Below are 12721 nucleotides of genomic sequence, written 5' to 3' on the forward strand. Positions count from 1 at the left end.
AGAGCCGTGCAATGGATGCGATGGTGATGGTTTTGTTTGGGTGGAACGTGCCAGCTAGTGAGCTATCCAATTTGTGGCTTATTGGTGAAAATTAACCACTCCCTTTTGATACTGATTGCGTTTCGTTTTAATTAGAATTAAAACTGTATGTAGACTGTGAGTTTCGGATGACCGGGAAACATGTGGCGTGTAGTTAAGATTAAACTTTTTCATGTAGCTATTTAATTTAAAAAATCTTAAAACATTGGAGCTTAATAATGATGATAATGATTCAGGCTGTATTTGCAAACACTGATACTGATTTAGGTACAGAAATTGAAAAATAGACTCTTTAATGGAGAAAAACAAATAAAGCATTAGTAGGTCTCCGTACAGTGATGGTCAGCGAAATAAGACTGAAGGTATGAATTACCATTTTTTATTTTATTTTTAATGTTCTTTTTAATTAAAAAATCGGTAGCTCAGATGAAAATCGGTGGGGGAGTCAACATAGGAAAAAAAAACATTTAAAACGAATTAAAAATAAATAGAAAAATGCATAATATTACTTGCAAAAATCTCCCTAGATCCCTAGCTTATCTCCCAGTAACCAGGGCTGACCACGAACAATATCAAACCAAATAAGTCAGAAAGGCTTCTCGATGTAGTACTATAAGGTGTTCTTGTGTATGAGGTCAGAATTTATGTAAGCTCAGCAGCATCGAATTCATTCAATTTGATGCTAAAAATGCTAAAGTTATAAGCGATCGTTTTTTAATAAGAATTTGTTTAGTAGAAGCAACAAATTCTTAGAAAAAAAAGGTTGAACACAAAATGTTTAATTTAATTGAAGTGAAACAATTACCAAATAGAGAAAAAACACCTTTAAATTATATTTATAAATTCGTTTTACTTATTTAACTGTGTAAAATATCTAAACAAATGTCGATAATATCATGTTATCCTTATTATCCTTGAAATATTCATCATATCCTGTGGGAAACGTTACCTAAATAATGTATAAAAAAAACCATTTCATAGGACAAGAACTCATAGACTTATACATAGAGCTGTGTTTTACATGTTTTACATGAAAATATGGATTGATCGTTACAATGAACAAATAAACAGCACCAAGAAGTGAGGAAGGATGGTATCTAGCAAGCTGTCTTAAACAATTTATCTGTAGATATTTATATGTAAACAATATTATGTGAAAAAAACATTAAGAATCTTACTAGGATTGTGTTTTGAATCAAAATATTTTATCATAATTTAAATTGAACCTTACATTTTAAGCAAAATTTTAAGAAACTAACTTGTAGATTCAATGAACGAAACACAAAAAATATTTTATGTTAAACGTTGCTTTATCAGATGGACATATTCCAGTGACCACCACTGTACATCTTCCGTCATAGTTTAGATTTTAACGCATGATCTGCATGTGCGTATGGGTAGTACATTTGAAACTCCAGCTTATACCGAAACGATTGAAGTTGTAGGTGTGACCAACCATCTTAAAAATAGTAATCATAGTTTATTGTCATAGGTGCTTTAAATCCACTCTCATCGTAGAAATTGCATGTGTTGGTGGACATTTTGCGTCTTCACATGTTGCTTTTGATGCATTTCGCGCGTCTCCCGGTCTGTCTGGTGTGGGTTATTCAAAAGTTAAATTTATTAAAATAACCTCGACGAATGACCTCAGACGGTGGGTTTTACGTTGATTGTAAGCACGTGTCAACGAAGGGGCGTAGGATCGAGCACGCGTTCGATGTTAACTGCCCAGGTCATAGGGAATAAATATGCAAATGCAGTGATGATCGCTGCAACGCCCGTTACAACGCCCGACACTGTGTGGTCACATCATCACAGACCAAGAGACTGCTCGGGATGTTGTGATTAGAAGACACACTGCGGCAAATAGTAGTGGTGGCGAATTAAACCCGATCGCGAGATGGGATGTCGGGAGATGGGCAGACAAAACAAAACAATAGATCGTTGCGTAAGGAGCACCATACGCCATCTTAGACGGCATCGTGCGCTTTCCTGACGTTCCGCGGGGGTGATGGGCGAACCGTAAGTTATGGTTATGATCAAATCAGTTTTCAAAAACTTCAAACTTCAATAAATACCTTATGCCGACTCTTGTACTGTGGATCATCCGGTTGAACCTACCATGGAGTGGTTGACTTCAATTGGCTCAACGTACTGCTTCCCTGTAAGTTGGGAAACATTGGGTTTTGTACGGTTTGCCAGTAAGGATGATAAATTGTACCAATTGCGTTGCCTTCCGAGTGAGGCAAACCGCCAATGTCAGAGCGAGAGAGATACATGCAGGCCTTTTACCGGGGGCGCCTGGTATTTGCAAGATCAGCATTGCAACAACCACTACCGAGGCAGCTGAAACGCTTCGTTGAACGCTAATCGATCCGTGACGGGATTCAAATTTGTAACGATTTTGTGTGTATGTTTCGCTTCTGCTTTGCTTCCTTTCTTCTGTCCGGCGTCTTGGGCGAGGCACACACCACCGAGCACACGCCGAGAGTTATTTGCCAATTGATTGGATCCTCTTCCCGCTTGTTCCCGCTCTCGATCGCCCGGTAGAAGACACCAGGAACGTAAATATGCGATCGTGTTGCGTGTTCCCCTTGTTTGTATGACTTGAGATCATAATCGAGAGACGGCCACTGAAAGGCCCGACTGTGGAATGTCGGGTGTCAGAATGTCCACAAGTCTCTCTGGGGCGTTTGGTCCAATAAAATTGGTGCTAAAAAATCACTGTTCCAACCAATCAATGTAAGAGCAGTAGCATTCCGATTCTTGGCGATCGTCTGCATCACTCGTTGTGGCTAGAGGGATTAAGTTCTCAGACCGAAGAAATCTGAAGCACGGCCCCGCCACCGATGGTGCCGTTAAGTGACGTAGGCGTATCCATAAACCCGTAGGTTTTATGGCCGCCCATTGCCCTCGCCCTGTCACACAATGTTCCGGTTTTCTGAGCGGAGATGGGCCGGACATTGTTGCATCTTGCGCTCAACACAATTTGCGCAACATCATCTAAATAACTCTGTGTTGCATTGTGCTGGTGCATGCAGTTAGGTGATAAAGTGTACTCAAGATTTGGTAGAAAATATTGATCATCGTATTCACTTTCCTTCCATAAAAATTCTGCAGAGGATTCCTGAAGATGTTAACTTCATCCCAAAATATGACTCTCAAAAACTGTAAGCATAATATGGGTGAATGTCCTGCATCTTCCGTCCTTATCAGAATAAGTCCTGGTAATATTGTGATGTTTCGCGACCACCCATCGGGAACTCAAGTTTGAGCTGCTCCGAATGACGACATCTCAGCGTTATGGAGTGAGCATGAATTTGCGTTTCCGTTTTCTTATTTATTCATTGTGACTGGAGCTTCATCTCCAATTGCCAGAAAAGGCTCTCCAGGTGGTCCAGCGATCGAGTTTTTGCAGCTGCTGCTACGATCACGATTTCATTCGAAGTGCTTTCCTCAATTTCTCGATAGCACTTTAGAGCATTCATTTGCGGTTTATTGGGTGGATTACTGTTGTTGAACTGTGAACAAACACTTTGCGTTTCCTTCACTGTGTGCACTACAGTGCACGGGAGATCGTTAACCTAACGTCTTCATCCAGCTACGCGTTGTATAAGAAATGTATTAAGAACAATAAACAGCAGCAGCAGAACCAATAGAAGTGATGCGATGTAGCAAGCACACACTAAAATTCCTTTCCCAACCATTTCACTAGCCATCGCTGGTGTTGTGACTGGCGAGAGTTGTGTTACACGGTTCAGCCATCCAGCAAATTGAATTCTAAGTCCCCATGGACGCCTCCCCCGCCTCCAACGGGGGAAGAGGACACAGTGTGGTTGTGTGTGATGCAACGCGCGAACTTGGTCGTCATGGTGCCAAGCCCCTGTCGGTGACAGTTCGAAGTTTGTCAACCGTAAGATATGCAGTAAGAGGAATCACCGTAGAGCGCGGTCGATGTTGGTATCGAATTTCTGCACCATAACAATTGGCCCATAAAAAACAGACTGAAGGCGCCTAAAGTGCTCGTTGGAATATGCCCCTTTCCTGTTTGATTGTTAATATTTCTTGCTTAGCTTGCCAGCTTCGCTCGAGTGTATCCGACGAGCCCTCCGAGGTAAATACAAGAATTTGACATTTCCAGATTTGGTCGGCATGCGCAATAGGGCATCCGATGAGTTGTTCTTCATGTGCGGGGTACCGTTTTATCTAGTGCTGTCACTTTTTTTGTACGAGACCACCGACAGCTATTATTGCGACCACGAGGAACAGGGTAAACGGTTCCGATGATGATGCACCCCGGCAGCAGAGACTTCGAGAAAAACGCTTATTGGTATTGCCAGGAACACTAGTTATTGGTCCAGGTTTTTCGTTGCCGTGAGTCAATCGAATGCACTACTCGGTGAGACAGTTGGGGATTTTTTGTCTAGCTCACAGTTGACGCAGTTGCCCTATGCACCGTTTGTTGATTAGTTTACCAGATTCTCACCCTGCCAGTCATCGTTAGGCGTTGGCCCGCGTTGCAATGGATCTACCACGATTCTTCCATTCTACCTTCTCACTAACGTCACATGATCTGCAGAACCACATTGATATGGACTTACTATTTATCACAGACACTTCACGAATAATAACTCACTCAGCACCAGACGCCATGACACATCAGAATTCACATTTTTCGTCAAATTTTCCGTCACTACCTGGTGGCACTTTGGCAGACGGATTTCGCTTTACATTTCCGGCGACGACACGTTGAGCACTGCACGCGACTGATAACTGACCCACATGGGTTCCCTCGCGATGTGTTGCGATTTGTAACACCCAATCATGCCGTAAACCAGTTACATCTCCCACAGGTTCTGTGTCGTCCAAGCGCGGGTCCCCGCCAGAGCGAGCTGTCTGTGGTGTGCGTTCTACGCGCAGTTTAGCTGCCAAACACGTTGGCACTTCACATACAACAAGCCGCACGAACGAACCGAAGAGAATGAGCGGGATGCTGCCCGTGTCCGATTGGGGAGCTATCGGTGTTCTTATTTTTGGAGCGATAAACACGCGTGAGAGGGATTCTGTAAGGGATTCTACCAAAAAGGGAGCGAACGTGAATTGAGAGACCATACGGCGAGCAACCGTCTAGAACTTCATCTCGTGGCCACCCAAAAAAAAGAAAAATAACGCAACACTGCTGAAGGGCGACACGACGTTCTGGGAGATAATGTTTTTAAAACGCATTTGCAGAGGAACGTAAAGGGAAGAACCGGCATTGGGGATGGAGTCGTCTACTTCGTTGTTCCACCTACACGGCCGGCGAGACCGGCGATGGTGGAAAAATAAGACTAGACTGTAGTGTGTGTGAGAGAGGAACTGTCGGGAAGCAGATTTGTAAGCACAGTATGTTCTGTAAAAACAGTTTTCTTCTGACGTTTCTGCGTGCGTCGTTTGTATGCAATGACTCATGTGGCAGAATGCCGGAAGCTAGTATTTAGTTAAATGGAAGGAGTCCACATTTTCTTCGTTTACAATTTGTCTGCAAATGTTTGACATTACTGAAGAGTTGCTAATTGTCTTTGCCAGGAAGCTGACAAAATGACAGATTGAGTAGACCGGTCAGAGATTCTGAGGAGAATATTATCTAGGCAATTCCAGACAAATATTTTGATATCTATGAGAGCTTTTAGAATAGTTTTCGCTCTTTAAATTAATATCTGTTAAATGACAACATCTTGTTTAGACAAAACAAATTTCTCGATTGCTCCTAAATCATACCAGATATTCCAGAGCATCACACATGATTAATAGTCTCCAATATTCTATTCTGAACCCTCCCTATTTCTAATTACCACAGATTCTATTAAAAAAATTGTTATGCTCCTCTTCGCATTTAAGCTACAAAATCAGTAAACGTTTCGTGATGTTGCGTTGTCATGTAGTAAATCAAAAGTCACATAAGACCCTCTCAAAATATTGCTGGGGAAAACCCCTTGTTGCCACAGCCCAAACCACACGGCTATAAAACCGATGAACGATTTATCACGCATGTATAACCTACCATTTGCCTAATCTTCGGCAACATTCGATCCACTGTCAGAAAGCGCCAACTGACAGGTGCCTTCGCTGGTGAGCTCTGTTCCAAATGTTCTTCCCCAACCAATGGAAAAAAAAACATTGTCACCGAAAATTAGGAACACATGGCACCGAACATGATGGCGTGCGATGTATCTTGAATTCGGTTACCATTCCGGAATTCAGTATCCGCCTCGCAAGTCAATCGGTTTAGTGTTCCATCGGGGTTCCCCTGCTCTGAAGGGAGGGAAATGGTTCTGTTGAAATATTCTAATAGATTTCTTGGGTCGGGAAAAGTCATTGAACATTAGGGCGTGTTGCAGTGGGTGTGTTGATATTTTTCCAGCGGTCCTCGTTTTTTTTTCTCGGCCTGTTTCACTTCACCCGGGTATGTCATCTTTTCGAGCGGCATTTTATGACTATGTAGCGTTCACAGACCATACACTCCTTCCTCAAGTGGAAGACGGCTAGCTGTGGGAAGAAACGCTGGAGTGCAGCGCTCACTGGTGCACTGAAATAAATGGCTAAATTTAGCTTAGGTGGTGTCGTCGACTCCCAGTTTTTGAGCGGACCCATCTGCAGACCTGCTGTACTGTTGCTAAGCGGTGGACAATTACTGGTTCGCAGGAAGGCAATTGCTCACCGAACATCACCAGTACATCTCTGCTAATCGATTCCACGTACACCAGTCGGTGAAAACAAATATTCATTCATTGATCGGGTGTGATCGAATCCGGTTGGCCAACGGTGCAGCATGGAGCAGCTTGTGGAGTTCATTCATCGTGCGATGGAATGTATGGGAGGTTTATAATTTTCAATAACCCTGCCTCCGAGAGTCCCGGTAGACACCACCACGCCACAAGCGTGTGCTGACTACACATTTTTCACTGATGGCACGATCGATTACGCGGCGCATCGGAACTTCGTCCCACAGCCCTGGCACTGGGACTGGGCCTGGGGGATAGACGATTTATGGACACTTCCAGACATAGTTTCTCGACTGGCTCGCTCATCCTCCATGCCTGGTGGAAGGTTTGCGGCTCGATTTTTCGATAGTTTCCGATCGAACTTTCCCGGTGAATGGGTGAAAGCATGCACGGGCTCGGTCGGTCGGTCGGTTGCAACATTGACCTCCGAAAGCTGGCATTGGCGTTTCACGTTTTGATATTCCGGAAGTAAACGCCCGTGGCATTAGCTGCCACAACAGTGTCAAAATAATGGAATATGCAAGGGGTAGTTTTTGGACTAATTTGCTGTCAAATACGAGCAGGTTTTATGAAAAATAATTTATAATATTCACAGTAATTACAAAATACAAAAAAAGACTTTTTGTGTGGCTTCACAACCTCGTGAGGTCTTGGCCTGCCAATTCTGACACTCTTGTTAGGTCAACATAACATACAGCTATTATTTTGTAGATAAGTTTTTTCTTTTTACTGAAATTGCACAACTCAAAACACCTGTCGCGATAGAGGAGTTTGCTCCAACTTTATCACGTGCATAGCCCGAGATATCATACAACCCTCTGAGTCATGGACTCTGTTCAGAACTGACGAATTCCTCTTAGCCGAGTTTGAGAGGAAGATGCTCTGATGGAAGTTTGGTCCTGTTTGTGTGGAAGCACCTTGAAAGAACTAGCCTATGTCTGAGCATTTTAACCTCATTTGTAGAATCGCCAAGCTTTTCCGGTGGGCATGTCATGTATTGTGGATGACACCGGACGACCTAGCACATTAGGTCTTTTTAGAACGTTCTGTCTAGATATGTGGAGAGGTTGGGTAGACCCAAATTCAGGAAGAAGTGATTATTAGAGGCCCGGATATTGGATTTCCAGACTTTTGTTATTGGCAATGACTTCTAAGCAGTTTTAGTAGGTAAGTAAGTAAATAGAGCCCAATGATTAGATTTGACGTATTTTGCAATGCATGGCTAAAGAATATAGGAACGATCGCAAGTGAAGGATTATTCAAAATACATTTAAAAACTAAACAGGACTTTCAAGCATCTGACTCTTCCCAACTGCTTTTAAGGGTTATCATACTTCAATTATTCTTCTAAAGTTACCAAATGATCGTTTCCAACGCAACACCAGAATTTGTCAAAGTTGCTAATTAACCGCAGTTCCAGCGTGCATCAAATACCCGTGGACCAGTTGTCGGAAGATCTTGTCACCATTAACGCCACCGCCATTAAAGAATGGTGCCCCAAACGGTCCCTCTTTTTATAAATTAAAACGATACCAACATCAACTTCCTGCCATCGTCTTTTTCGCCAACCGGGACGCGCTTCGCTTTCATCAACAGTCCCATATTTTGATGCACATTAAAGATGAGTATGTGATATTAACAAACAAAAAATACATCAGCATCATCACTCCCCACTACTGTCTCGATTGCTTCGGCAAGAGCTGTACGCTATCTTTCATCGTGTCGGATCATAAAGGAACCGTCCCGTTCTGTGTATCCTTTCCACACGCTTCCGAGTCGAGGGTTTTAATTTTCATCCTCCTAACATTCCGACAGACGCGTGACCATTTACGTAGAAGCGTGGCGCTGTACTTTGGACGATGCGAACGTGGAACAATATGCACTGAAACGCGAGCTGTTTCGGAACACGGTGGTGAAAGAATGGTTCGCCCGGAGCAATTGTCTGCTCCGGTGAAGCGTAAAAACCGGCGGCTCTGTGTCAATTATCCTTACCATCAGACGAGCCTGTCGGGGGGAAAAACGACTGCAGCCGCCGGTGCAGCACGTGCAGTCATAGTCTTGCTTGATGATTGTGTGGATTGCTCACCACGGCAGGCTCACGGGCACGTGACACAACGTGTACCACGCGACACAAGCAAGGAAAGTATCCAGAATCCAGCATCCGGTTAGCACATGTGCAAATGGAAGGAAACGCAGTACTGCACTTTTACTACGACGCGTGTGTGTGATATTTTTGTCGTTGATTGCTTAGGTCACAATTACGCATCAACAAAAGCAGTGTCCTTCTCGATTAAGCCTCGGGAGGAAGGAGCTTCAGTCATACAAAACTGCTTCATATATAGGCTCTCTCGTACGAACTTCATAGCTCTTCATTGCTTTTTGATGGCTAGGTATGATGGGATTGCTAAATCAAACGTAGAACTTCAGCTTAATGTTTGAGCTTCACATTATATCCTTACCATCCTGTCCTTTTTTGCGCCGTACCTGTGCCGTGACGGTCCTTGTTATGATGACTCGGAAGTTTTGCGGAACTATTTTCGTTCCGTACAAGAGTCATTGCCCGATGGCGGTGGAAAATCGGTATTGTCCACACTCGAAGCGGGGAAAACCGCTCGCATAGAATTCTGGGGGTGAATGACACTTCCCATCTATTGTTGGGAAGGGGTCTGTCTCGTCTACGAACCCTTAAAAGCATGGCACAATTTCCACCGCCGGTTGACAAACGTTTAGAAAGAGGAATTTATTATTAACGCGTAAAATTATGATTGACAGCCATTGTTATACGCTAGTGCGCAGTCAAAAGGGCAATTTTAATAAAGAATCGTTTTGGACGCAATTAATTCACTGCATACATTACTGTGCAGTTGCACACAGTGGCTTGGAAATGTTAACTCTAAATCCAATACTGTCAATTACTTATTTATTACCTAGCAGTAAATTTATTGTCCAACATGCTTAATCCAGTGACTTTATTTGATGCACTTCTGGTTTAAAAGTTTGCCTTCAGTTTATGGCACATAAAAACGAGAACCCTGCCGAGGGTCTCATCTTCCCGGTCTGTGTTTTGGCTATTGTAATCCAATTTGTTGTCTCCGGCAGCTCAGTGATCTGTATATCGTGCGAAGAAAAGAGAGAGAGAGCAAAGAAGGGTTCAAAAGGGTCACATCTCGCACGGGATAAACCTTCCCGAACAGTTGTTCAAGCCTCACACACAGGGCACGTGCCAGGTTCCCTTCTTTGGTGTAGGACCCTATTGCTGATAGGTATTCCCTTACGATCTAGATGCAAAACAAGGGGTGCCTTTTGATACACACAAATTTGGAACATAAAGAACACCGAAAAGATGGCAAGTTAAAAAAAAGAAAGTGGAAAACCCCTAACGTAAATGGGGGAAACAAATACGGAACCACCCGGTAGATGTAGATCCCGGTGAGGTCTCGCTCTTATTTGGTGATGTTTGCTTTAGATCGACGATCGGTACCCGGGAGTTTTCCTTCTGCATTCAGCTCCAGCTCCAGCAAAGTAAGCCTCTTGCTGTTTGCTAATGTAAACAGAATCCTCTTTTTAAGGTTTCTCGTTTTTTTTTGCACAGTACTGGCTGACTTTGGAGAAAGAAAACCATGGTAAGGCTCGTTACATAGTGTGGCTGAAAATCGTACCGAAACGGAATGGAAAGTAAAAACAAACACGGTAGTGTACGGGTTCTTGCCGAAATTGTATGTACACAGGAATACATGTGGGCCGCAAACAAACCATTTTCGACCCAATTTATGCTGAGGGAGCGAAAACTGGGTAGGTTGTTTTGGATGAATCATAACAATTCTTTTTTCGGGGTTACGTTTATTGTTTTAAGCACACTTATGCTTTGATCGATGCAGGGTGCATTTTGGGGGAGCAAATATTACAACATGAAAGGAAGAAAAGCATAAACAATTCACCCTATAAGGTACAGTTTAAGAAGGTACGAAAGAAATGAAACATGTTTTCGGGAGATGTTAGCATAAATTATTACATTAAAAAATATTTTTTGCATGATTTAAGATATGCGACAATTTCAAACCCCTTTTTGCCTATACTACAATCAACCCAGTTGCCATTTTGGCAAAGGATTAAATATTGCCCAAAAGTGATAGAAAACATGTTAAAAGAAGGGTTGAAAGCACCCCCCCCCCCCCCCATGTTGGTTCTTTTAGAATGGGGGAAGATTTAATCCACCCTGTTCGCCCGCTTCTGCTTGTCTCCCTAAGCTTGTTGGGGATTTTAAAACCAACGCTACGCTGCAGGTTCAGTAGCCTGGCAATGGGAAGCAATGAATATTAAACTCGCACCAGCAATGAGTCAAAATATCGTGTTTATGTGTTTAGGCAATCGCGCGCGCTCCCTCCCGCTGCTGTTTTTGGCGGCGTACACATAAATCAGGCGCTTACGAGCGACTGCGCCGGCGAGGTATGCAATCTGCAACGCACGGTGAATTCAAACCGGTGAGTAACGATTTTCTTTCCCTCGACTCATCGGTTTTTGTTCGGGGGGAATTAAGTGGTGCGTGATTAACAGGGATGGAATTTTATCTCTTCCTTAATTACTTTTACCACAGGAAAAAAAGCAATCCTGCTTAATAATGTTTCATCTTCAGTACGATATTACTAAAATTCTGAAGAAATTCTTCGGAAACATTTTGTTGAAATTACAAATTGCTGGAGTCTATGTAGTGTTTACATTACGAAATAGCAACGTGACGTATGGAAAAAAGATAGCCAAACGGTTCGAGAAAAAAAACCTCCGTTTGTATTTGTTTAGATTACTACCGAATGAGGTTTGCAGTTGAAGGTTTGCAGTTGAAGGCGTCTGAGATCGGTCTGACCGCTGATCTCGCTTGTACATTGTTTATGAATAACTTTACCCTGATGCTTTTCAAAACTTGCATTCGTAGCTAGCTCCACGTCAGCTTCAATGTTTAAAAAAGGAATCACCACCACCATTTCAACGCTATAAGCTACTATACACCGTTTTTAAAATCCAATTCCGGCCACTTTGTTCGTTCGAAACAAAAGTGAACCTTCAATGCGGAAAACGATATGGCATTGCTACTGCTACTATCCGGCCACCAATCACTCGTTATTATTTCATTACGCCAATGCAACGCAATAAAACACTTCGATGGTGCGCAGAATACGAACAAGAAGCGTAACGAGCGTGTGAGATAAAGAAAAAGAACAATTTTGGTTGCAAATTATTGTTTCGAAAATTGCGAAAAACTTTCGCGCATTGAACCTGACCATGATGGTTCTCCGCAACAATCATCGCTCGATGAGTTTGGGGCTTGTAAAAGATCACTTTCTCCGGCTGAAGTGTTGGAGAGTGGTGGAGGAGAAAATGATAGAGGTCCGGCGAAGAGATGTACCCGTGTACGTACCTACACACGTGGTGGATCTTCACTGGTCGACGATCATCATCATGCTCATCATTGCCATTATCATCATATGTGTGTTCGACAAACATATGTTAGAGGCTTGCATTTGCACCAAGCGGCTAGGAAGAAAAAGAGAGAGGCGATGATCCAGCAGTACTTGGCCGGCTTCCGTAGTTACATCGGATTGCACTTGTTATTATCGGCACTGGCAGCAGCAAAAAAAGGAAAGGATTTTGTTTCTTTTCTTATAGTTCAAAATAGTATACTCTTTCTCGGCGTACGCCCCGTAGCTATGTTGTTGCATTGCCTTCGATCGATCCCCCTTAACAGGCCCTCACACATACCGCTAGTGTACACACTACTTTTGATTGGGAGTGTGAGTATGGAGAGAAGCGTTTGATTTATTTTTCTTCTTAATTTCTCATTCATCAGATGCTCGTTCACATCTTCGAAAGCCTCCGTTGGCCGGCCGCTGCCAAAGCCCTTCGAGTTGGATCAAATGAGCTAC

At 43.1% G+C, this 12721-nt stretch overlaps 1 protein-coding gene across 4 annotated transcripts in view; it reads right to left on the reverse strand.

The window, feature by feature from the left end:
* The window catches only part of LOC118502758 (disheveled-associated activator of morphogenesis 1), a 94270-nt gene that overhangs the window by 73698 nt on the left and 7851 nt on the right, over positions 1–12721 (reverse strand). The window contains exon 1 of one of the 4 annotated variants that reach the window (XM_036035336.1): positions 4737–4991. The exons of 2 other annotated variants lie outside the window; for them this stretch is intronic. The gene's annotated coding sequence lies outside the window, so the exon portion shown is untranslated. One more of the 4 variants, XM_036035335.1, reaches the window with a different exon arrangement.

This window comes from Anopheles stephensi, chromosome 2 (genome assembly GCF_013141755.1).
Source record: "Anopheles stephensi strain Indian chromosome 2, UCI_ANSTEP_V1.0, whole genome shotgun sequence".
Classification (NCBI taxonomy): Eukaryota; Metazoa; Arthropoda; class Insecta; order Diptera; family Culicidae; genus Anopheles; species Anopheles stephensi.